Below are 24595 nucleotides of genomic sequence, written 5' to 3'. Positions count from 1 at the left end.
CATATTTGAAGAAAAGGAAAGAACAAGAAGGAGGCGCAGGTAGTGGCAGTTGTGGAAGCTGAACGATGGCCTGCTGTATGACAAAGAGCGCGATTAAAAGACGGGACCCACATCAAGGAAAGAACGAACGGAGGAAAAGTGGAAGCGTTATTGTGGGAAGATTTAAAATAAGAATGTAAGATGTTTCTACTTACAAAAGGGCAGCAAAAACCAGCATTAAAGAATAGTGAAAAGCTTAGTATGAGGTGAACTCTGAAAAATCTAATCGAAGCCGAAAACTGTAACCGGGTGCCTTTATAGAAGATATCAAAGAGTGCAAAGGGCAGTTACTGTAAATTCTGGAGAAGGATTATAAAGGCGCTACGATCCAGTCTAGGACAGAATCACAACAGAGCGACTACGAACCGCTCAAGATTTTCAAGACAAAAGAGAGACAGCGGGGCAAGAAAAACAAACTAGAAGCGCTACAAAACGGCGACAGCATTCTCACATCACAAAACGGCATCAAGGCTGCATTTACTCAAGCATACAAAGACTTCTTCGAATATACACATGCGACCATGAACTCTTGCGAAAAGGTGCTTCAACGTTCAATTGCATACGTGGCGACACAAATCAGCAAAAGAGCGAAACAGAATGGGCCATATACGCAAGGCAAAACCAATGAAATCACCAGTTGATGGGCTCAGCACTGCATTTTACAAGAGGTTTTCAGCGAAATTAGTGCCAACACTACGCGACGGGTACGATGACATTTCGAAAAGAGGATTGCTGCCGCCATCTATGCGACGAGCTCTAACGTACTGTTTTAGTGTCAAGAAGTGATCAAGGCAAGTGCCCACAGTGACCTACTTCCGCCCCGTTAGTTTTTTAATGACCGATTACAAAATGGTCTGTCCGTATCTGCTTGACTTTGCCTTCGGAGCAGCCATCCGGAACCATCAATCATAGGGCATCAAAGGGCGTTGCATCAGCGATAATCTGCATGCCACCTCCGTTTCTGGATCCAGGGTAGTGGTTTTGCAAGTCGACCTGAGCAAGGTGAGGCTTATAGCGCGCGAAAAGGCGAGGACACAGAAAGATGTGGTACACACAGCGCTGACTTACAACATCGTTTATTTCGATTAAGAGAACCAACCACGTATATAGGCAATTTCAGGAATCGTCAAAGGTGCGCATTTTGCAAGGCTCATCTATCTTTACGCAGATAGAACAACTCTTTAAACGAAAGGGCGATTGATGGTTTTGAAACGCAGTTATCCCCTAACCTGTCAGTAATTTCGGCTTCGATAATTTCGCGCGTTAACCACCCCCTGCTGCTGCTGCCAACAGTGGAGCAGTCTTAATATACTGGAACACACGTGGCACGTTGATCATCATTTGCACTGACAACAGAGTACCTACACTGTGTGCAGTGAGCATCGAGAAACGCTCCCCGCTTTTTCTTTACGTTATAGCGGTGTTGCTTTAAACGTTCACTGAGGCACCTTCCGCTTTGTCCCACATACTTTTTACCATATGTTAATGGGAGGTTGTGCACTACTGCCCTAGCACAATCAAGGAACTTGTTCTGATGCTTCTTTGTGCACGCTGGCTTTTCAGGTAGGCCAGGCCTGGTTTGTCTGCACAGACATTTGTCGGAGCGCAAAGCACTGCTTTTACATTCGCACGTTGTCCTGTCTTTCTTAATCGTTGCAATAAGCTGTGGATGTACGGGATCGCTAAGAATGGGAGCAATACACGAGCTTATGCAAATTCACTCCTTCTGTATACAAGGCTGCCTTCCCCATTGAATATAAGTCCTATTCTTAGCGATTTATTTCTAGCGTAATTAGGCACAAGCATGACCGGTCGGCTCCAAGAGTTTAAGATGAAGAACGTATTTAGATTTGTCAATGATTTTTTTTTTCATTCTTATTGGCTGCTGCTCTGGCTAATTTGAATCTCTAGTTTTTATTTTATGACGAACGCATCTACTGGAAGTACGAGCCGCGCGCCAACAAGCCACTGCTCCCGTATCAGTCGGCGCACTCAAAATTATTCAAGAGGGGGATTGCGAGGGCATGCCTGTCCAACGCATTGTGCAAGTCAAGTCCTGAGCAGATGGACTTTGAGCAGATGAACGACGAGATCATCCGTCTTCGGTTGACGGGTTATCCGAAGCATGTTCTTGTCAGTGTTGCTAAGGTTCTTCTGAATTCAAGTTCGTCTAGAAAGGCTTCCGCCAGCCTGACTCCAGCCGATTTGAGGAAAGTTGTGATCGTCCCGTACATCAACAGCTTATCGCACCGATTAAAAAAGACAGGACAACGTGCGAATGTAAGACTAGTGTTTTCCGTTCCGACAAAATTAAGATGTCTGTGCAGACAAATCAGGCCTGGCCTACCTGAAAAGCCAGGGTGCAAAAAGAAACACCAGAACAGTTTCGTTGATTATGCTGATGCAGTAATGTACAATCTCCCATTAACATGCGGTAAGAAGTACGTGGGACAAAGCGGAAGGTGCCTCAATGAGCGTTTAAAGGAACACCGCTATAGCGTAAAGGAAAAGCGGGGAGGGCTTCTCGGTGCTCACTGCGCACACCGTACGCATTCCGTTGTCATTGCAGGTGATGATCAACGTACCACGTGCGTTCCAGTAGATCAAGACTGCTCCGCTGTTGGCAGCAGCAGGGGGCAGTTACCTCACGAAATTATCCAAGCCTAAATTATTGATAGGTTATGGTATAACTGCGTTTCAAAACACCAATCGCCCTTTTGGTTAAAGAGTTATCCTATGTGCGCAAATACAGGTTAAAATTCCTAGATTTTCTGCTCTTTTTTAAGTAGCGATATCTACCTCCGTCGGCCGTTATGTTCTTCGTAAACTTCCGAAGCGGCGTATGTGCGTAGCATACGACCGTGAACGGCCGCTGCTGCACCGCATGGGTCAAAAAACAGCATGGTTAGCCTTGGTTAATCTTGATTGCAAGTACAGGTTAGTCTGGGTTGTCTAGCTATGTTGCAGCGTTTAGCCAATCGTTCGGCGCGCTGTTCGTCTGTTTCCTGGGCGACTCGTTTCCTCTTCATCTCGTTCCCATGTCGATTCCAGGCCTCCTCCTGCTTATCAGAATTGTCGCCGTCCATACTGCCGCCTCAACTGTGGTTGCGGCGCACGCAAGCTCTCCTTTTCAATCCTCCGACATGTTATCAGGCATGCGACGCAGCTGGCGAAGCGAGCGGAGGCGAGCGCGACGGCGAGAAACGCGGTGTGGGGTCATACCAAACGGCAGCGGGGGAAAGGCGCGGCGCTGCGCAGCGGCGGAACACCTGTGGTTCGGTGCTACTAGTGGCGAATGCGCAGTAGTGACTAGGGAGCGAGAGAGAGAGAGAGAAATATCCGCGTCGAGGCGCGGGTTTTGACGTCATGTGCCTCCTCGGAGCACTGCCACGGCGAAATCGCAAGTTCGCGGCCAGTAAAGCTTTCGCTCTAATATAAGGCCGAGGCGTGGGGCCAGACAACCAAATGCGAGCCCAAAAGCGACTTTGTACTGCACTGTTGAGGTCGTACGCGAAATTTGTCGCCGTAATTGTGAACCGTACTTACCTATGGTGTCCGTTCTCAACTCATCTTTACGGCAACACCTGCCGTGTTTCCGCGGTCGCGCCGACCACAGAAAATAATTCACACAAAGAAACGACAAAAAGATAAACGCGCACAGAAACGCTGCATGCTCACTATAGTCTGTCTTCAGCCTACCCTGAAGTTCGCTCGCAGTAGCGTGCAAGTGAATGCGGGGGGAACCGTGTTAGGAAGAACATGGCCGCCGGAATGAGCGAAGTCCAATGAGATTCGTCGGCGGTGCTCCAAAGCTTGCCGCTACTTAAAAAAAAAAGAATAAAAATATATCTAGGTACTTTAGGATAGGTGAGCCTTACAAGCTGCGCACCTGTGACGATTCCTGAAGTTGCTCATAAATGTGGTTCTCTTACTCGAAATAAACACTGTTGTAAGTCAGCGCCTGTATGTACCACGTCTTTCTGTGTCCTCGTTTTATCGTGGGCTATAAGCCTCATCATGTCATACCAACACGTCCAAAACGCTGCGATATCTGAGCAAGTCTTTCAACAGAGTAGCACAAGACTTACTCTTCACCTTGCTTAACGCCTGCAACATTGAGAACCGGCTTCTTAAATATATATGCGTCTGCTACAGACAAGTGTCGACGCGACTGGTAATCAACAGGCAAACAACACCGACAACAGCGCTCTACAAGTCCGTTAGAGAAGGATGTCCCATGTCACCTTTTCTTTTTGCTCTGTACTAGGTACCCCTTTGCCGAACAATTCTGAACGACGGCGACATAACAGGCTTCAGTTTCGCAGATACCTCTCTGAAAGTTCTCGTCCACGCCGACGACCTTACGCTTATGTGTGCATCTAAAGAAGGAGAAGTCCGCCAAGTGATGCAGCATGTCATGGACTTCTGTAAAGTGTCTGTTGCTAAAGTTAATAGTGAAAAGTGCGCGGGTGCATGGCTAGATGCATGGGACTCGTAACAAGCCGCCTTTCTAGATATGAAGTGGACGTCTGAAATCATCAGCTACCTCGGTGTGTGTTTTGATATTGCCAACCTACAGGATGGACAAAATACAATTCGATGTAACACACTCGCGGCAAAAGCACAGCAGTGGCACAGGAGAACTGTCTCTCTTGTGAACACAGCCTTTGGGTGCAGTGTTGTGCGCTTTCCAGCTGTATCATACTCAGCGCAGGTGATGCCTTGTTTGTCGGCTCACGTGATTCGAGCGCGTGGATTTCGCGCAGCATTTATTTGAGGCGCAGTAATTCATCTTTAAGTAAAGCGAAAGGAGGCCTAGCCTTATAAACATAGAGGTAAAACTCAAAGATCACTGGTACTTTTTTTTTCTCAAGAACCAAACCAATCGCATTATACTTCATTCTTTCATACAGTAACTATAGGCCGCGGGGGCAGCTCGCTCCTGTGAGCAGCGTTTTTCTCCAGAGTACCTAAATAATGTAAAACGGAAGAGCCTGTACTAGAACGCTATATATCTGCTATTCCAACTACAATTACATCGGTCTCGAGCTGGGAGTCAGCTGGAGTCTGACGTTTACAAGCGTTTTCAAAATATCCTGTAAAAGCAGCTATTAAGGATTTCTTTTGTTAGGCTACATGTCGAAGTTCTACCCGTCAGAACAAGGCTAAGTAATAAGGGGTTTATCTTTTGTGCCGTGGTCAACGGACCGCGCGTTCTGCCGCAATTCAGAATCGTTGCAGCACGTCTTTTTGTTTTGTACAAGTGCAGCACACTTTTGGCCCAAATTGGGAAGACGTAAAGTTTCTGACAGTGTAACACCACAAAAATAATAGCAGTGTTAAAACCCTGATATTACTAGGTTTGTATGCAATTTGGAGATCACGAACTGACTACGTCCTAGCTCTAGAAATCGCGAAATCGGCGTGGACCCACTTTTGTGATGCTTTTGCATGTAAACGTTCGTTGCTTGACGGCGAAGACGAGTTTAGCAAGAGATGACAAGCGTGACATAAGCGCCCGCAGCAAAGAATGGTCATTGTGTCGACGTGCGATTCCCTCCGTCTCTGTGTTAGGGAACCTGTTAAAGAAACGCTTCAGTGCATGGTACATTCAAATTCAGAAAAAAAATGCACAACAAACAAAGAAGTGGGTGTTTAGCTCAGTGGCTAAAGCACTCGTCTTCTGAGCGTACGGTCGTACGTTCTAAACTCACCGCAGCCAAAGTTTTTCCTTTCGAATCGATTCTGTTTCTTTTTTTACACATTGATTTCTTTATAGGGATTCGTCTTACGTGACGGACGGATAGGATTTCTGGTTGGGTAGGCTGAGAAACGCTTACGCATTTAGAAGGATGCACCGCGATCGGCATAGGGAGCCAACATACAAGCGCTGTTTTTGGCACACCTGAATTGATGAACTTGAGGATGCATGTTGTAAATAGTTACTTCTTCCAGGCACCCACGGCAACGCTCCTCAGGTTGCCGTTATTGTTGTTTAATTGCGACAAAATGTGAAGACTGGCTGCTGAAGAGCCAACTATCCCAAAACCATGGCTGCACAGCAAGGCTTTAAAGAAGAAGAAAACTTAGAGCATAAGCACTTTGTAACAATGCTTTGCTATCAAATGGCAATCTAGAACCTCCGCAAGTCACATATAAGCCACAAAACCTGGTTTCGCAGCGTCTGATAAAAGAGGCAGAGAAAGATCTGGCTGCATTTTTTCGCCTGAGTTCAGCCTCTTCCCCTATAAGCAGGCTTGGGTAAAAGCCTATCAGTTCCTGCGTTCACAACTAACCATAAATTCTTTGAAGCAACACTATCGTCATTCACTGCAGCCATTTCTGATGACACATTCGACCAGGTAGGGTGCATTTATGGATTGTGTAAATAGGATAGAAGGCGAGTTTGCTGTAACAGTATCAACGGATTTGCGCAGAGTGGCCAGTTTACGCGTGCCCGATGCGTTTTTGTTTTCACTTCTCTCCTCTTGTTCACAATACGGACAACATCACGCACGCTAAACGCGTGTACCGCATTCCAGCAACGCCATCCGCAAACCGACTCAACATCGAACGATACAGACAAATACATTTCGCCTTCCCGAAACGGCCCCTGACTTTACGCTTCTCTTGAACCCTGCTTTCTCTTGAGCCTGACTCCTCTCCGTTAAATCCCAAGCTCGTAACAGGGAACACTCAATTTCGTCCACCGTCGAAAGACAATCTCTTGGTTAAAGAGAGAGAAAAAAAAAACGTGAGCTTAAGCTTTGACGTGCAGGCCAAGAGCGTAACATGGGCCGTTGAAAAGCAAATGAGCTTTGCCACCGTGTACACGCGGGCTTTCACGATGTTGCTGCACCTTTAACCGTGCAACTGCCGTTCAATCTGTTCCCCGAGCGAGGCGAACGAAAGCGCGCTGTCAGTCCTTGACGGTAGTTGCTCGGCAAAGCCCTCGCGGGCGCTGGCAGAAACCGGCGGTGCGAGGTCATATCCGCGGTAGTGTCGCTTTCCTTATACGCCTAGTGCGGTGACAGTTGTAATCCAATTTGCCTAGCTTCTCATTTCCTTGATCTCACGGCCGACGCACGCTGTCAGACGTGGTCAGGCGGCTGTGGCGATAGCCTGTCCCTCACCGCAAAGGATTGCCCGACTCTCCTGCCTAACCCTCAAACCCCGCCCCACGCGCTACTCCACAGACACACACGCTCAGACACACTGCCTTCCTGCAATGGGGAAATGCATGTGCACGCGTGCAATCACTTTGTGTCAACCATCGCATGCTATCACTCACCGTTAGCGAATAGAAGAGGGACACGCAGGTAGGAAAGGCTATATAGTGTCCATTCCCCACATACACTTGTTTTTAATTTAATTACCGACACGTACGTAGTCAGCGCCGAGTAGCAGAAAAGTTGGTGCTTGAGCTGTGGCATGAATAAGTGCGGGATTAAGTGCTGCGTCCGTTTTCGTTTGCATCGTATCAATATAATACAGTGGCTTAACAGTTCAATACCGTACATTTCGGACAGCTAAGTAAGGGGCGAGTAAATCTACCAGCCAGCGCACAGCAACAAGGAGGACGGCGTCTCACTTCCAAAGGCTGTGAAGGACGCGGCAGGGGAGTGCTACGGACTGGTTCACACCGCGCCAAGTTTATTAACGAGCACCGAGGCATCAGAATACCAGCGTTCCTGCTTTTACTGCCAGCTAGAAGGTATCAGAGGCCGGAAATTGAACTCGAAATCTCTTTCTGAGTATACTAGAACGTACCAGACTGAGTCACTGCGGCAGGTCGATAAACAATACAAGCACCGTTGGGTTCTTTGTTACGGGGACGTACGAGGACTACGGACTAGATTCGGTGCGGTGTTCAAACTACCAAGGCCTTTTCAATTGAGGCTCATGGTATCTCAATGTCTGATTCTACTGACGCTTCCAAGTAGTACCACTTGAGAGCATACGTACTTTGTGTAAGTCCAAAGATATACAGCCCTTCGCGCTACACACTTGATCTATAGAAGATGCTTTATAGAAAGTAGGTGGGCGTGAGACCATAAGGAAAATCGTAACCATGAAGCTGGAGAGCTTACTGTAGAGAGTATCATGTTGAGGCTGTGCATGAGCGACTTTTTTCTTCAGATGTAAGCACGCAGAATCACAATCTCTATTGACTGAGCGACCTTCACTAGAAAGAATAGAGATAGAACAGAATTTATTGACAGGAAAGACAGAGAGGTGGACCTACATTCACTAGATGGTTCAAATATATTTCAGCGTGTCTCATTCCCGCGGGTATGTTCTGAAGTATTAATGGGACAGCGTTAATATTCTATCGCTGGTAACCAGATTGAGAGCCGTAGCTTCAAACTTATATGATGATGATCATCATCATAATCATCCCCACCACCTCCACCACCGCCATCACCACCACCACCATCAGCCTATGATCAAGTCTACTGGAAGACAAGTATCTCTCCGAAAATGCCGACTACTTCCCTACCTGTAGCTTGCCACAACCGAGCCCATGCATCCTACAACCACTGTGTGTCGAACTTCGTATCCTTGTCAAATTATATGCCACCGTAGATCGCGTATTTCTCACTTTAGGAAATACTTTACAAGCTGCTTCAATAGGGCGCCACCTCTACGTTCTACGCATTACGTGGCCGCGCCACTGCACTTTCTCTTCACTTAATCTCAGAGGCAATGCCATCCACTGTCTGTTTCCGGTGCGTTTCCGTCTCAGGATTTAGGTAAATTATACCACCGTCTTTCTATTTCTTAATGTTACGCCTATTATTTTCCGTATCACCTATCGTTGAGCGTTCCTCTGCTTCAAGTCATCATAATCAATATGCTGACGCCACTCGGGAGCGCGCCCCGGAAACCTGTTAGCTAGAAGAAATTGCGTGACTAACGTAACGTTGTCACAACGTTAATGCTACCAGATGTATGCGCCCTAAGGAGAGAGTAGTCGGGACACCCACTCTAATCGACAAATTCTTTTCCATTATACCTATTCAATTTTGCTTCGTCGTGGCCATGCTGTCTTTCCAGAAGATGACAGCCGTACGATACATTTCAGAAGTAAGACCTTCCACATGCATGCCTGTGAGATCCGACTGTTTTGGGAAGGGCACGTCATGATTAGAAAGGAAGCTTGGTTTCTACGTGAAACTCTGACGTCGTGCCACAGTGAGATGGCAGCCAATTTGCGCTTTCATGAACCTTCATTCACTTTACCGTCTTCCTCAGAACTTATTTACCTCCTCCGAGTCCGTGCATGATGAGCTGCTTAGCGTGGTTTGCAGGCTATAGCTGCCTGCAACAACCACTGCCGCTGTTTCCTAACGCAGCGCAGTGCCACAGGAGAGCGACAGCTCTAAGTGCAGACTGTAGTTCCAGCTAGAATAAAAGCTACCTTGAAGGGAAGTACCTTCTTTTGGGCCCAGTCCAAGCAATGCGACGCCAATTCAAAACACGAATATAGGACTTCGTATACGCATTGCACGCTCGGCTGACGTTTCCTAACTATGTTGACACTTTGTTAACGTTTTGGGAGGGCGGGCTTAAGTGCGGCTTCACACGACTCAGGCGTACGACAAAATGAGGAAGACGAGATGGCAAAAAGTGGCAGTATCATTGCTCCTAGATACGATGAGAACGGGTCCTGCCGGGACACCGCTTGCGCATTACATATTAATCTTATCTCCGTGCGGTTATGAATGCGCACGCTGGCTAATGCTATTTCTCCGGCGCTGCAGCCAGTGGACAGCACAAAACGCTCTCACGTTCAAGGCAAGAAGCAACGGCAAGATATGGTGTACCTGCTGTGCTCACGCGCTCGCCTGCAAGGCCAGAAAGCTAAGAAGGGAAACGCGGGGCCCGCTGGGAGTTAATTAAGCGTGCGCAGACTAACAAGCCGTAAAAGTAAAGCAACGAGACGAAGGTGGCAGGACGGGAGCTCAGACTGACCAGGTAAGGGCCAATTAAAAAGAAAGCGAAGAAGAAACGACAATCTCTCGCTCGCGCAGCTAAACAGTTTGCTTTCAGCCGTCCGCCAGGAACGCGTGGCGCGTGGTATACGCCTTTGCAAACATCACCGAGTCGACCGGTCGCGTTGTCGCTGTCGTCGAGCGATGCAGACTGTCTAGAAGGCACTCGCAAGTAATCTTGCTCACCTCTTACTCCGTCATCTTGGCTTGCCTCTGGAGATGCTAAACGAATTAAGAGCTCTACCGTTGCCGCGTTCGGTAAATCCGACTGCTTTTGTGAGCCCGGCCTCGCTGAAAGCGACCGCGTGATAAGGAGCGTCTGCTCTTCAGGCTATACTGCGCCGGCGACAGCATGACTGCGCACCAGGTAGCAGTTTCCGAAAGGAGGGCGCAGACTACTGTGCCGCTCGCAAGACGCGCCTTGCTCTTACGCCGCGTGCGCATCAACGCAAGGATGCTGGAAGCGCAAATAAGAGCAGCACTCCTGACGTCGTCAAATTAGCACTGTCCAGGCTCTTTGCTATACAGCTGCCAATCTGATGTTCCTTCAGATACTCCTGTCGTGTCTCTTCAGTTCTTCAATGGCGCTGTCACGCGTGTCCAGACCGTTACGAGAGACAGGCAGGTTTATCTGCCTTCACTCTGCCTCTGGAACCGTTGCGGCTGCTGAAGCATGGTTTACGCCTTCTGAGCGAGGGATTCAGTGAGCTCCTAGGCCCGTCTGCCCATGCGCCGAGACGCTGTTTCTTCGACCTCGAGAGAAAAAGATGGACCCGCCAGTCGCCGTCGCTTGTCACTGACATCAGTCACTTCCCTATATTCGCTTGCATAGAAGTCTACATGCTTGACTCCAAGACAGAGGAGGCGACTAACAGCCTCTAAGCCAGCTTTTCACGCAAACATATTACGAAGGCAAGGCAGGAATAAAATATACCGCCACGTCAAAAAGAAAATTTCTATCCGTACGTGAAAATACAGCTTTTCTTCAAACTGTGAGCGCGTCTTCTCAGGACAGCAAATCCATCGTGGCAGCGTTCCGTATAAATAAAGTAAGAACCCGAACGCTGTCCCCAAACTAAGCAAAAGTATCTGACTCTGTTTCTCGAGGATCCCTATAGTACACCAGCACATCGTTGCGGTCCGAGAAATTGTCAACTTAGTTAGCTGCGCCCCATGCTCATGGGTCGTTGCTATTGACATGTTCCTTCCACTTCGCCCAGTCAGTCTGCCACTCTTGTTTCGCGCTAGTATCTTTGTCAGGGCTATCCAGCCGCACCTTATATTACTCCTACCTCTTTTTTTCACGGCACCAACATCAAGGAATCATTAGTCATCGGCTTCCTGCGACGTACGTACCTAGCTCTCATCTTTTCTCCATTACACGGCCAAATCATTCATCACGGCAAAGCGGCGTTCCAGACACCACAGAAGTCAAATCACCCAACTTTCAGTTGTGCGGCCTCAACCATATATTACTCTTTGAGCTTGAACCATGACTCCAATAGACATTGGTTCCGACCTCTGTAATTCTTTCTTACTCTGCAAGTCAATGCCATCATCCTCACTTCGGCCGAGGAAGGTGATCCCTCCAGGCAATGTGATCTCTTCGGCTGCATGCATGATCTCTTGTTGCGTCGAGATGGTTCGTGTGTTCTTGTCGCAGGGTATCTCTGGAGCATGCTGTCAGTTGTTGTTGTTGTTGTTGTTGTTGTTGTTGTTGTTGTTGTTGTTGTTGTTGTTGTTGTTGTTGTTGTTGTTGTTGTTGTTCCTTAATAACCTGGCGCAACCCACTCTGGGGAATCCTTCATGATGCCTGCCTGATCAGCTCCCCTTTGCACGTCGCCTTCCTCCACTAATCGATCCAGGTACTTGGGCTAGTTTTTTTCTCGCCACTGCCGTGTCGGTTGTGTCGTTCGATTCTACGTATAGCACATTCGCAAACACATTGACGCAGAAGGTACAAGGGATAACGCTACGCTATGGGCGGTCTGCCTGTACATTCCGCGTCCGTGCCTTTGTAAGTGCGTAGCAGCAATTTCAGGATGACCGACCAACAAGCCCGTGTAGCCGCTTTCGCGTTCAACTCTATGACTTCGCCTAAGCAATTTGTCATGTGCTGTGGTTTACAAGTCATGATCCTGGTGAGTAGGTGAAGCCGTCATCTTCTTCGGGAACCATGATATTCTTTCTATCCCCACTGCCCTGAAAGGGGAGGGCCGGCCGTGGGTCCATTGAGGGCAGCACAACAGAAAGTGAAGAGCCTCAAGCCGCTTGCAGGTTCTTCGCGTCTTGTCCCTTTTCTACTGATATTGCTCGCAACGGAATTTTACCAGCTAGCTAAATTTGTCATCCTAGGCGCGTATTATGTAACGATTATTTTTATTTTCCTTTGGTTTGGTTTTTCCTTTATGATTGCTTATACTCACTGCGGAGGATTGGCCAAGATTTAGACGGTATTAGGAAATTGCAGTTACTACTAAAATTGGTAAAATTGTCCCGAAGAAATAAATAAAAATAGCGTATGAAAACTTAAGAAAATTTCGCTGAGACAACTATAAATTTCTCCGCGGCTGAACAACCATCCCTGTGGTAGTTGCTAAGAGAGGAGGCTCCTGGAGAAAAAATATTCAGAATGAAAAATTTTAAGCCCAGTTGTCTACACCTTGATTCTAAAATGTTCTTCCTTCAAGAAAACAAAAACGGCAGCAGAATAAGAAAAAAATATCTATAGTCTCATCTTCTCCACAGATTTGGCACATGGGGGAGGGCGCCAGACCAGCCATTTGAGGACAAAACTTTAAAATTGGAATTCAGCAACGTAATCGGGTAAGAATTACTTCAGTTTTCTTGGTGTGAAATGAATTTTTGCGCCACGGAAATAGGAGGTGTCGATATTCTGAAAAATTAGCTATAGCTGGGTTCAAAAAGTATTGAATAATTTCATGTCTCCTGTATCTAGCAGTTAGGTATGTTGATGTATGAAGTAATGATAGTACATGGTCATTGAGGGCTGCTCTCGCGAGACTGTCAGCCATTTCGTTCATGAATAATCCCTTATGTCCAGGCACCCAAGGAAATCTAAATAAATTTATATGGGCAGGCTCTAGAAACTGAAATAGTTCCACTATTTTCTGCGAGAGATGAACATAAAGATGGAGAAAGCGTTATTATGACTACCGTCGATACTGATGAATTTAGTTTGCATAAAGCGAACACTAAGCCAGAAATACGGAAAAGCAGTCCGGTATCCTAATTGTGAATTATCAGTCTAGAGCAGGAGAGAAAATGCCAATTCCAGATTTTTCTTCACATTGTGAGGTGTCTGTCGCATTGACCGTATTTATAGCTGAGTTCAATAAATGATCTTGTAATAGTCCATTTAATATATTGAGAGAGAAGTTCCGCGTTTTTGGGGTAAACTTCGTCATAGATGATTTGTAGACTCTCTCGCACATCACAAATACAGGTGGCACCACCCAGATACGTACATGTAAGAGTTTAATCAATGTTTGTACGAAGACCAGCTATGGTGAATAAAACCCAGATCAGTGTAATCTGAAAAATAATGCAGGCTGGGAAATGAACATGTTTTCGAGTCTTCTAATAGGGGATTCATGCATATTTAAGAATGTTTGTACCATCAGTAAACGAAATCTACACAATATTGAGGGCAACCTGACTTCTTGGTGTAGTGCATTATTGGCAACAATTTTTGGCAATCCGCAGCACAATCGCAGGGCTGAATCTTGCTTAACCAGGTTTCTATGGCGTAGAGGTAGATCTGTAGTCAGTAATGCAGGGAGCGAGTTTCAGTGTCTGACACGAAGAAAGCAATATCATCTGCGTATACATGTATTTGTACATCTCGATGACGACGTCTGGAACTCATCCGAATGTTAAATAATAATGGCGAAGTGACAGCTCCTTGAAGAACACCATGTGATTGATTATGTATACTAGAAGAAAAGCCTCTTAGAGAGCAGGGAAATTTCCTCTAATTAAAAATTCGTACATCCAGTTTACGAGATAATTTGTAAGCTCTATATTTCGTAATATGTCCAGTAAAATTACGTATTCTACACTATCGTAGGATTTGGAAACGTCTAGTTTCACAATAGCACATATCTCTCTTTGTGGCCGTGCTAATTTTACTCTACTTTCTAAGTCCACGTAAGCATGCCACATTGAACATGATGGTCGGAATCCAATTTGGCAGGGACTAAGAAAGTACTTGTTCTGTACCAATTTAATCATACGGGCACATAGAATTCTTTCATTTAATTTCACCAAATTTGAGGTTAGCGTGATTGGTCTAATGTCATCTATTGTATATCCTTCCCCATGATTTTGAAACACTCTGATTATTTTAGAAATTTTCAACGAAATCCATGAAAACCTAATTTATTGATTTATAACTGCTAAAAGGTCATCAGGAGCTTCCTTAAATAACATTTTGATCATATCAGAGGTTACCCCATCAGCATCTGGAGCTGAATCTGGAAGTCGCTGTACTAGTTCAGCCAATTCTAAGATATTAAATTCTGTAAAATCGTCTGATGCACTTCGTAAACTAGAACAATTTGGCAAGACAGAAGAAAATCACTTCTCGGGACTTCTTCTAATGATCGATTCATTCCATCACTACTTAGGGCTATAGAGTCAATATTAGTTATAATGATTGATTTATTTCATCACTAATTAGGGCTATAGAGTCAATATTAGTTGGATGCGGAAGTACTGTCCTACTGCGGAGAAAACTGAACAACGTACGCTTACTTTTTGCTAGAGAGGAAATCACAGTGCTTGCAGTCGTATTCTTTTGCTTTTGAAACTGTGTGTTTAAAAATGGCTCGAAAAAAATTTATAATGGCTCCAGTTTTTGGGACTCTGGTTATGTGTCTTTTTTTCCAAGCGGCTTTTCTCTTTCTGTAATCACGAGCGCACCCTTCATTCCACCGAGGGCTGTACGAATTTATTTTGCTCAATCGAATCTCAAATTCAGACTTTTTGCCAGAAATATCCAAAGAGGAAGAGTTAATCATGTTTCTTTTCTTTCTTTTTTTTTCTTTGCTCAGTGCACGCATCAGACGAAGAAGAAAGAACATTTCGAAAGCATATTTTTTAAAATATTGTTATTAACGAAAGTTCGCACCTGATCACTTATAAATGTTACAGGGCGTGCTGCTTCAAAAACTACTGGAAGATGACCACTGCTTGTCGAATGCTCAACAGTCGACCAAGAAGTTGCGGAGACGCACGGGTCACAGAATGTAATGCTTATTGCAGAGCCGAGATCGGCCCCGCACAAACCTAACAGATGCGTAATATTTCCCTTCTTTATTGCTCTTCGTCCTGGGTTCGCAAGAAGGAGTGCCCCCGCTATCACCGAGATCGGCAACTCAGCGGGACGGATGATAAGAAATGAATAGAATGGGACGAGAACGAATCCTTACACAATACGACCCCTCATAGGGCTATGTTTGTATTTTGTACTTTCTTTTCGCTATGTTGCGCGTTGAACGAATAATATTTGTGTAGTGACTTCCGGATGACAGGTAACTCTAACTTTGCAATTTTCTTTATTCGTATACTAAACAAAAATTCTTTACAATGTCTCAGTCAAGTTGTATTTCGCCACCAAAAGCAGCTCGCAACGTGGCGAAGCACCTAATGTTTAATAATATATCGGGAAGTCATCGGCGAAATCAAAACAACCGCTTTGACTGCTGCCTGTGACCTCATTTATACTAAGTCGCTTTTCGTCGGGTCCCTACGACCATCAACGAGTAACCAAGCTCATTTAATGCATTTTCAATGCCTGTCCGTTGTCTGACGCTCGTTTTCGGAACTTCCGAGGAGCACTCGATAAATTACCGAATGAGTTGCTGTGCTGCTCAATTAATTACGCCACTGCAAGCTTCATGTCCTCAGTTGACACGACAACTTCAAACTAAATGACACAAAACAGCAAAATATTGCAACCAGTTCCCCCGTTTTCCGCGCTGCCTGTGTTCGATCGCAAACTCCTGTAGCTTCAAGATCTTTTAGGAGCACGGCGTTCCCAATCGTCGCCTGCAGTTGTAATTACTTTCCGTTATTCTTCTTAAGTACTCCGTTTCTACAGAGAAGCACGCCAACGTCCGTTCCCGGCATAGCCTTTACCGCTGGGCCCTTAAATACTTAAAAGCGCGACGTCGCGCGTGTCTGCTATCGAGCGGCAAGATCGCACGTGTAAAGAAAAAGGCTCGAGGTGGGGGTTCGCCACTTGTTGCAGTAAATAATTACCCTTTCACCTGCTGGCTTTTGTCGCCGTCGTTCCGCGCACAGCATGAGTCCCGGAAAGAAACACGGGAATCGCCTTTGCCGCTATTAGCAATTAAAAGCGTACCGTCCTGCCTTTTGATTTTCCGCGCTGGTGATCTCATTACATAATGCAGAGCGAGACCCCCGCAGCGCACGGCATATTAGCTTCGCTGGTAATCGCCAATGCTGCGCGCGTTCCAAACGCAGCGGATCTGTTTGTCAGCGACACCGCGTTCCAATTTCCGCTCGAAGCCCCGATCTTGCGGCCCAGAAATTAAAATTAAATTCTGGGGTCCCGCGTGCCAAAACCGCGATCTGATGACGAGGCACGCTGCGGTGGGGGACTCCGGACTGATTTTGAGCACCTGGAGTTATTTAACGTGCATCCAATGCACGGCATGCGGGTGTTTTTGCATTCCGGTTCTCTGAAAATTGTCTATAGCAGGTTCCAGGTTGAAACTTCGCTTGTTCGGCCACCACTGCTGCATGCTGACGTCTCAGCGCAAGTTTATGGACGGATATATCGTGAAACTGGCGCAAGAGTCTCACGTGCGTCACCTTAATTAGTGAGCATCATGTCTTTATCACTTAGAACGACAGAAAGCTGAGCTAGTTGGTAAGAATTCATTATGCAAAATAGAAGAGAGGCGTTCGTGTTGTCCACTTCTCTACTCTTGTGTCCTGTCTGCACGCCTCTCTTCTATTTTGCACAATGAATCTTTATCACTGACCGACTTCAGTTCTGCAATCAATAAGTGCAGTACAGTTATTATAACTATAGCATTTCAACTTACGCTCTTACTGGCGACTTTCGCATAATATCCGCCAGTCTTTCTTTTAGTCGGCGAAGAGTATCCCATTTAAGAGCTTGTAAACTGCCCGCTTTAATTGGCCTCTGGGGTGCTGCCGAGACCAGAGGCCCGTGGCGCAAGCCCTTGCGAGAACACTATTATAGAACGTTGGTTTTGTTGTTGTTGTTGTTTTTAACGCAAGTGCGTGTTCTTTCACTTTAGGTAAAGGCTCCCGCGTAGCTGTTCAGACTCAGTAAGAACAGCCCACGAGAAGAGCGCACACCCATATCAACCCCCTCCAACGAGGACTCTCAGAGCATTAACAGTGCCGAGCTCGAAGACAAACTACGTGACCTTTTGAGCATACTTTACCAAGTGGCGTTGCACCATCCATATTTCTCAGAAACAACCGTCCGTTTTCTCTTGCACCATACTTTTAAGAGCTAATGCGTTCGATTTATCTTATGGCGCTACGTGCAGGCTGAGAAATTGACGCCTGGAGTGTAAAAGTTGCAGCTGTTTCTATCTCTTCCTTTCTTTCCTCGTGTACGTCGTTAGTTATCAGAAGAAACAAAGAAATAGTGTGCGCACTAGCTCGGCATTATTCAACCGCTACGCTGAGGTAACGAACGAATCCGCGCGTGGAGTAATGGGACGTCACAAACATCCATCTCGCGTCATCTCAAGGCCTGCTCAGAATCATGCGTACAACAGTAATGTGACCGGCGTCGGAGGGGAGCACGTGCTTATTTCAACGTTATAAATCGTGGGTTTTCCACTAACCTCAAGGCGCCATAGTATTTGGTACGCATCTACACAGCCCCGTGTTTGATGCATTGTATGCGTTCATTGAAAGTGTTCAAACCTGTCTGTAGGACACCTTCAAGAAAATTGCCTTAACGATAAGGGCTCATTCCAACTTTCTTGTCTGGGTTACAGTGCGCCAGCCGTATGCTACATTCGAAATGACTCATCTGTACAAAGTAATATATTCTCATTACACGGTATTCCATTGTATTTCACTGCACTGTTGCAATTCGCATGCTTTTTAATCAAAGACGGTTAACAAGCAAACAATTTTGTCTCAAGCCCCATTTGATTAAGCCGTTCCGAAAGTAAGAGGCCCGCTAGCAGGGACGCAATTTCTCTGCTTGCAATATATGCGCCATTTTATCCTGTGGACACACCCCTGCATACGTTCGAACACGGCGCTCTACTTCGGCCCTGTTGGCTCACGTAATTACATCGCAGCGCCTTTACGGTGTCTATACAGCATGCTGAAGAGCACGGTCGTTTGTCTCCAGAGCGTAATTAGTGCTATAAAACGGTGAAAATTGCGCCACGTGCTTTATATACTGCCCCTCGTCGAGCGCCGACGACATTACATCTTATTCAATTTATATTCGTGCCTAATGCTACCTATATGTTCAAGCGACTATACAAGCGAACTATATACAAGCGACTGTTGAATTCACCGCGGCGAACGCGGAATTTTGGACAGGATAATTTACCTGCTCGTCTAACGCTATAGCTTCATCCACGCGACTACAAGCGTTTGAACTTACGAAATGCTCTTAGGTCAGTGTGAGAGTTCAATAAAACACAACCAAGTGCGCAATAATCTTACGCAGGCTTTCGTACAAAGGGTCGCAATTCGCTTTTAACGAACGTAATTACTTCATCTGGTAATTAAGGGGCAAAATATTTCGCCTGAGACGACGATGTCACTGAACAAAAAAAAAAAAACCTGTCGGTAAAGCTTCGAGCCTTCCACGCTAGCGACGCTCGCCGTGGCGCAACACGAACTCGATCGTTCATTTAATTAACTCGTGGCAGTGCGCAACGGGGCTCTGAGAAAAAAAAAAAAAGAGAGAGCCGGGCAGCGTACGCACGTATGCGCAGCGACAGCACTGGTTTCAAACTTGGGACTTTTCGCATTATTGCTTCGTCAGGACCGCTGTGGCGTCGCCCCGTTCTTATCCGTAACAAAACTGACCCACACTATATATGGCAACAGTCTGAGCTAGCACTATCAAATTTCGTCATACTGTTGGCCATGTTTGTTTTTTATGTCTCTCAGAAATAGCGCAGCCGCACGGCGGTCCGTTCGAAGATGGCAAGATGTCGGCCAACATGGCTGAATTTTTTTTTTTCCCCTCACAGAGGGAGCTGCCAAATTGACTGATTCGCGGGGTTTGACGTCTCAAAGCAACGCGGAGGTTGTGAGGCACGCCGCACACCTGAAAATAGAATTTTTATTAAGCGATTTTTAATGTTTTACAAAAGTTATCGAGAAATTATAGGTTGACAAAAACCTGAATTAAAAAGTATTGTTAGGCAAGAAATATAAACTGATTTCATACTTTCTTCCGATCCCAGAATAGTGCAGGATGTAGAAGTGTTAGGTAGGGTGAAAGTGCAGTGATCATAGGTTAGTGAGGGCTATAGGATTCACCTCAATTTGAAGAGGGAAAGAGTAAAATTGGTCAAGAGGAAACAGGCCAACCAAGACGCAGTAAAGGTAAAAGCAGACCAATTCAGATTGGCACTTGCAAACAAATATGCAGCCTTAGAACGGAGGGATGAAGATGTCATAGAGGCAATGAATGAAACCGTAACTAGGCTGGCTTCAGAAGCAGCAATTTAAGTGGGAGGTAAGGCACCAAGACAACCCGTAGATAAGCTCTACCAAGTAACAAAATACCTAATACAGAAACGACAAAGAATGAAAGTGTCCAACGCAAGAGATCAGATCGAATTCGTGGAACTGTCAAAACTGACCAACCAAGAAGAAAATAAAGGATATTCAAAATTATAACTTGAGAAAGACTGAGGAAGCAGTAAAAAATGGACGCAGCCTGAAAACAGTGAGGATATAGGCATCGGACAAACCAAGATGTATGCACTTAAATATAGGCAGGGTAATATCATCAGCAATCTCGAAGATATAGTAAAAGCAGCGGAAGAATTTTATATTGACCTGTACAGTACCCAAAGCAGCCACGATACCTCCATTCGAAGTTGTAATGAACAGGTTACAGAGAGTGCTTCTATAACTAGCAATGAAGTTAGGAGGGCCTTGCAAGACATGAAACGGGGAAAAGCGGCAGGAGAAGATGGACTACTAGTCGTTTTAATCAAAGATGGTGGAGACATAATGCTTGAAAAACTAGCGGCCCTTTATACGAACTGTCTATCGACTTCAAAGGTCCCAGAGAACTGGAATAATGTCAACACTATACTAATCCACAAAAAGGGAGACGTTAAAGAATTGAACAATTATAGATCCATTAGCTTACTTCCACTATTATATAAAATATTCACCAAGATAATTTCCAATAGAATAAGGGCAACCCTGATATTCAATCAACCAATAAAACAGTGTGACTTCAAGAAGGGATACTCTGCAATGGATCACATCCATGTCATCAATCACGTAATCGAGAAATCCGCAGAGTACAATCAGCCTCTCTGTGTGGCTTGGATAGATTACGAAAAGGCATTAATAGAGATACCAGCAGTCATAGAGGCATTACGTGATCAAGGAGTACAGGAGGCTTACGTGAATACCTTCGAAAATATCTACAGAGATTTCACAGCTACCTTGATTCTCCACAAGAAAAGCAGAAAAGTGCCTATAGTGAAAGGGGTCAGATAAGGCGACACAATCTCTCCAATGCTATTCACTGCATGCAGGGAAGAAGTATTCAAGCTATTAAACTGGGAAGGCTTAGGGGTAAGGATCAACGGCGAGTATCTCAACAACCTTGGATTTGCAGATGACATTGTCCTGTTCAGCAACGCCGGGGAGAACTTAAAACAAGTGATTGAGGACCTTAACAGAGAGAGTGTATGAGTTGGAGTGAATATTAATATGCAGAAAGAGAGAGAGAAAGAGACAGGGAAAGGGTAAAGGCGGGTAGGTTAACCAGAGGGGAAGACCCGGTTTGCTACCCTACGCTGGGGAGAGAGGGGATGGGTAGCTAAAGTAATAACAAAGTAGAGATAAAGAAAGAAAGGAGCATAGACACACAATCACAGTCGGTCACTGTCGCCGCATACTGCCACCGCACAGCACAGTAGCACTTGCAGCACTAGAAACATCTGTTCAGTAAAACCCCTTAAACTTCGTAAAGTATTGCCACGCTGCCTCGTCCTCGCGCGCTTTGGCCGAGGCCGACGCCGCGTCGCTATTGGCCTAATAGCATCACGTGGGCCCTCACGCCGTGCATCAGCGTCATTTTTGCTCGAGAAGCGTCTACTGAGTGGCGAGGAGCGCGTATTGGCGCCGTTGCTACGCTCGAGCAGTGTAGGCGGCGCCACGGTCGCGGAGGGAGCCTGAAAGAGAGGAGAAAGGAGGAGGAGTGAAGGCGGAGGAGGAGAGTGTCACTACTTTACGAAGCTTAAGGGGCTCTACTGTTCAGGCTACAGCCGCTTGTCGAATTCTGTTGCCCAAAAAACTGCAACAGTGCCCTCGTCACCCTCTGTTGTCTCCTTAATGTGCAGAAAACAAAGGTAATGCTCAATAGTCTGACAAGGCAACAAGATTTCAAGATTGCCAGTCAGCCTCTAGAGTCTGTGAAGGAGTACGTTTACCTAGGTCAATTACTCACATAAGTCATACCCAATAAAAGTCATGCTCAATAAATTAGCGGTACACTGTATAGCGGTTTACAATTCATCAATTTTTTCCGCTTTAGGTGTATTATTAGGTGCAGTTTGCATACTTGTGACATTGTTCTTACTGCTGTTACACAGTTGCTGTTGGCGATACTCGAGTTCTTTCTTTAATTAGGCAAATGTTAAGAAATTTGTCTAAACAATTGGTAGCCTAAATAAAGAGTGATTTCCTACAGTTCCCATATCTTAACTTGTTCTCTTAAATGCAACAAACCTCACCAATCGGTGCAATCGTTGGCGAGCAAAATGAGTTCCTAATGAAAAAAAGGGGGTAAGGTGTGCAGACACGGACACAAGAGAAGCGGACAAAACGTGCCCGTGTCTGCATGCCTTACCCTTTTTTTCAATATGAATCCTAGCTCAGCTTTCTGTCGTTCTATTCTCCGTTCCCATGTCTGTATTTAGATATAGAGTTCCCGAGCTAAGAAAGATACCTTTACATTTCGTAAATATTTTTAGTGTTGTGATGTGTCTTCTTTATGTTGTGTATCTCTGTCGTCATGCACTGTGAATTTCATTTGTCACCATGCCCATCTGGAGTGTAACAAGCTAGGCGTGCCGTGCCGCCTGGCAGACCACAGAACTGATAAACGTTAATTCTTTCTTTCTCTCTCTCTCTCTCTCTCGCTATATATATATATATATATATATATATATATATATATATATATATATATCAAAGAATTATCTCTCTCCTCTCTCAGGCCTGCAGTGAGACGAAAGAATTAGGCAAACACACTTAAGACTGCTTACGTTTGGGAATGCGAAATCATTATAGTCGCATTGGTGAAATGTTATTTTTCTGCACATTATTTGTGCGCGCAAGCTCCGTAATACGTTTTAACTGCGCCTCGGTAAGGGCAAATGAAAACGCGCTAAGCGTCTCTCTCAACGCGCTCGCTTGCCCGCGAGAATTTCATTACTCGAAGGACTACTCAGCGTCATTCGATTGGACAGTAATGTTTTTTAAATTATATACACTCGTTTCATGCACTCATGACGTGGCGCCACCTCCTACCCATTGGCTGCGCCGTCACGTGCCCAAAGAGGCACGCTCTAGGCCACACGTTTAGTCAGCCAGATGGCTGCGACGTGACGTAGGCAATGACGTACGTACTAGGTACACCATTAGCCAACCAGAACCGTGGACCCGCCGTGGCGTCGGGTTAGCGTGCTCGTCTCGCACCCCGGACGCCTGGGCTCGATTCTCACTAGACCGAAATGTACCTAATATTATTTTCAAATGCACTAATTAACTTTGTTTACAGGGACCTTCCAGACAAAGCTGACGTCAATTCGAGGATTTATTGATGTGATTTTACTATTTGCCGTCTGCCATTTTTGGTACCGTCACTCGGTCCCACAGTCGGTTACAACGCTGAATTTTCGCGTAATTGGGCACATAATGATTTCACAGTAAAACGCGTGCATTATAGCTAGGCGTAGTCCGACGCGAAAAGAAAGACTGCAGGAGCCGTATTATGTCAGTATTCTTTGAATTCTCCATTCCTCTTGCCCTTCGTCATTGACTACCATGACGTCAGGCATTCGCTATCGCCAATGTTGGCCGCTAGCTTACTGCGACTGGTGACAGGCGATGAGTAGAGCCGACACAAAAGAACGCTTTGCATAATACGGCGCTAGGTCTGGTTCTCCAGTATTCATATCTGTCTATGACATGGGTTTCAAACAGTGCAACCTTCGTTGAGCGGACGGGGCTGTTAGACTAATGTCAGCTTCCTTAAATTGCGATATGCCACGCAGGGAATAATAACTGGTGCTCAAAGGAATTCGATACACCGAACGCGAAAGTGCATTCGAAAGTGGCAGAAAAGAAACTGCGTTCACATTGTAACGCATGATTTACGAAACCCTGTAGGCACGATTTCCACAAAGCAAAACAACATATAGATTTCTTCGACAGCTGAATGTCCTGTCATTAGAAAATGATGAATTTCACTATGCCTACGGGGTTGAATTACCGGTCTCTTCTCTGCCGTTAAACTTGAGGAACTTTCAAACTTTACCGTGTATAACACTTCTCTGGCCACTCTGTTACAGAAGAAAGTACCAAAGTGCGTTTGATAAAGGAAAAAAAAAATACGAATAAACAAATACAGAGTGACCATTCTTAAGTTTTACGAAATTTTTAACATCGCCTGTTGCAGATAATGTAATGCTACTCCTTGAGCTGGATTATTCAGAAAGGCGGACATTACTCACACGAGAAGTTGAAATACATTCTCAATTAATTAACAAAAATCATTAATTATCTTATTAATTATATTGCTTTACGGCACATGTTATAATTCACTAATTGTAGCCGGTAAGTTTGCAAGGCGTACCCTCTTAGAACGAATTTGCAGAAAGGCGCCAGTTTGCAAATATGCGCCATCAATGTCGGCGCAAAAATGCACTGCTGTTCCACTTACTTTTTTAAGAAAACACTCTTTTATGCATTTAAGCACAAAAGTAAATGGAACGCCCATGTATTTCGTCCGACACTTCGGGAAATAATATCTCGGAACTGGTGTCATCCTGGAAATTAATTTCAAGTGGATACGTCTTGCAAACCCACCAGCTACAATTCGTAAATTGATATATGTGTCATAATGTAATTAATTAAAAAGATAATTAGTGAGCTTAGTTAATTTATTTAATATGCGTTTCGATTTCACTGGCTAGTAACGTCCGCCTTTTCGAATAATTCAGCTCAAGGACAAAAAGCATGTTATCTGCAACAGGCGATTTTTAAAAATTCTGGAAAACTTAAATATGATCAACCTG

General features: G+C 45.4%; 1 long non-coding RNA gene across 1 annotated transcript in view; it reads right to left on the bottom strand.

Moving 5' to 3' along the window:
* LOC142581961 (uncharacterized) overlaps window positions 1-10369 on the bottom strand; it is a 65003-nt gene extending 54634 nt beyond the window's left edge. Inside the window, exon 1 of the long non-coding RNA XR_012828332.1 lies at window positions 10221-10369. This is a non-coding gene — a long non-coding RNA (uncharacterized LOC142581961). The remainder of the gene's footprint in view (window positions 1-10220) is intronic.
* Window positions 10370-24595: the final 14226 nt, after the last annotated feature.

This window comes from Dermacentor variabilis, chromosome 5, assembly GCF_050947875.1.
Source record: "Dermacentor variabilis isolate Ectoservices chromosome 5, ASM5094787v1, whole genome shotgun sequence".
Classification (NCBI taxonomy): domain Eukaryota; kingdom Metazoa; phylum Arthropoda; class Arachnida; order Ixodida; family Ixodidae; genus Dermacentor; species Dermacentor variabilis.
This window is presented reverse-complemented; position numbering and strand designations above follow the sequence as displayed.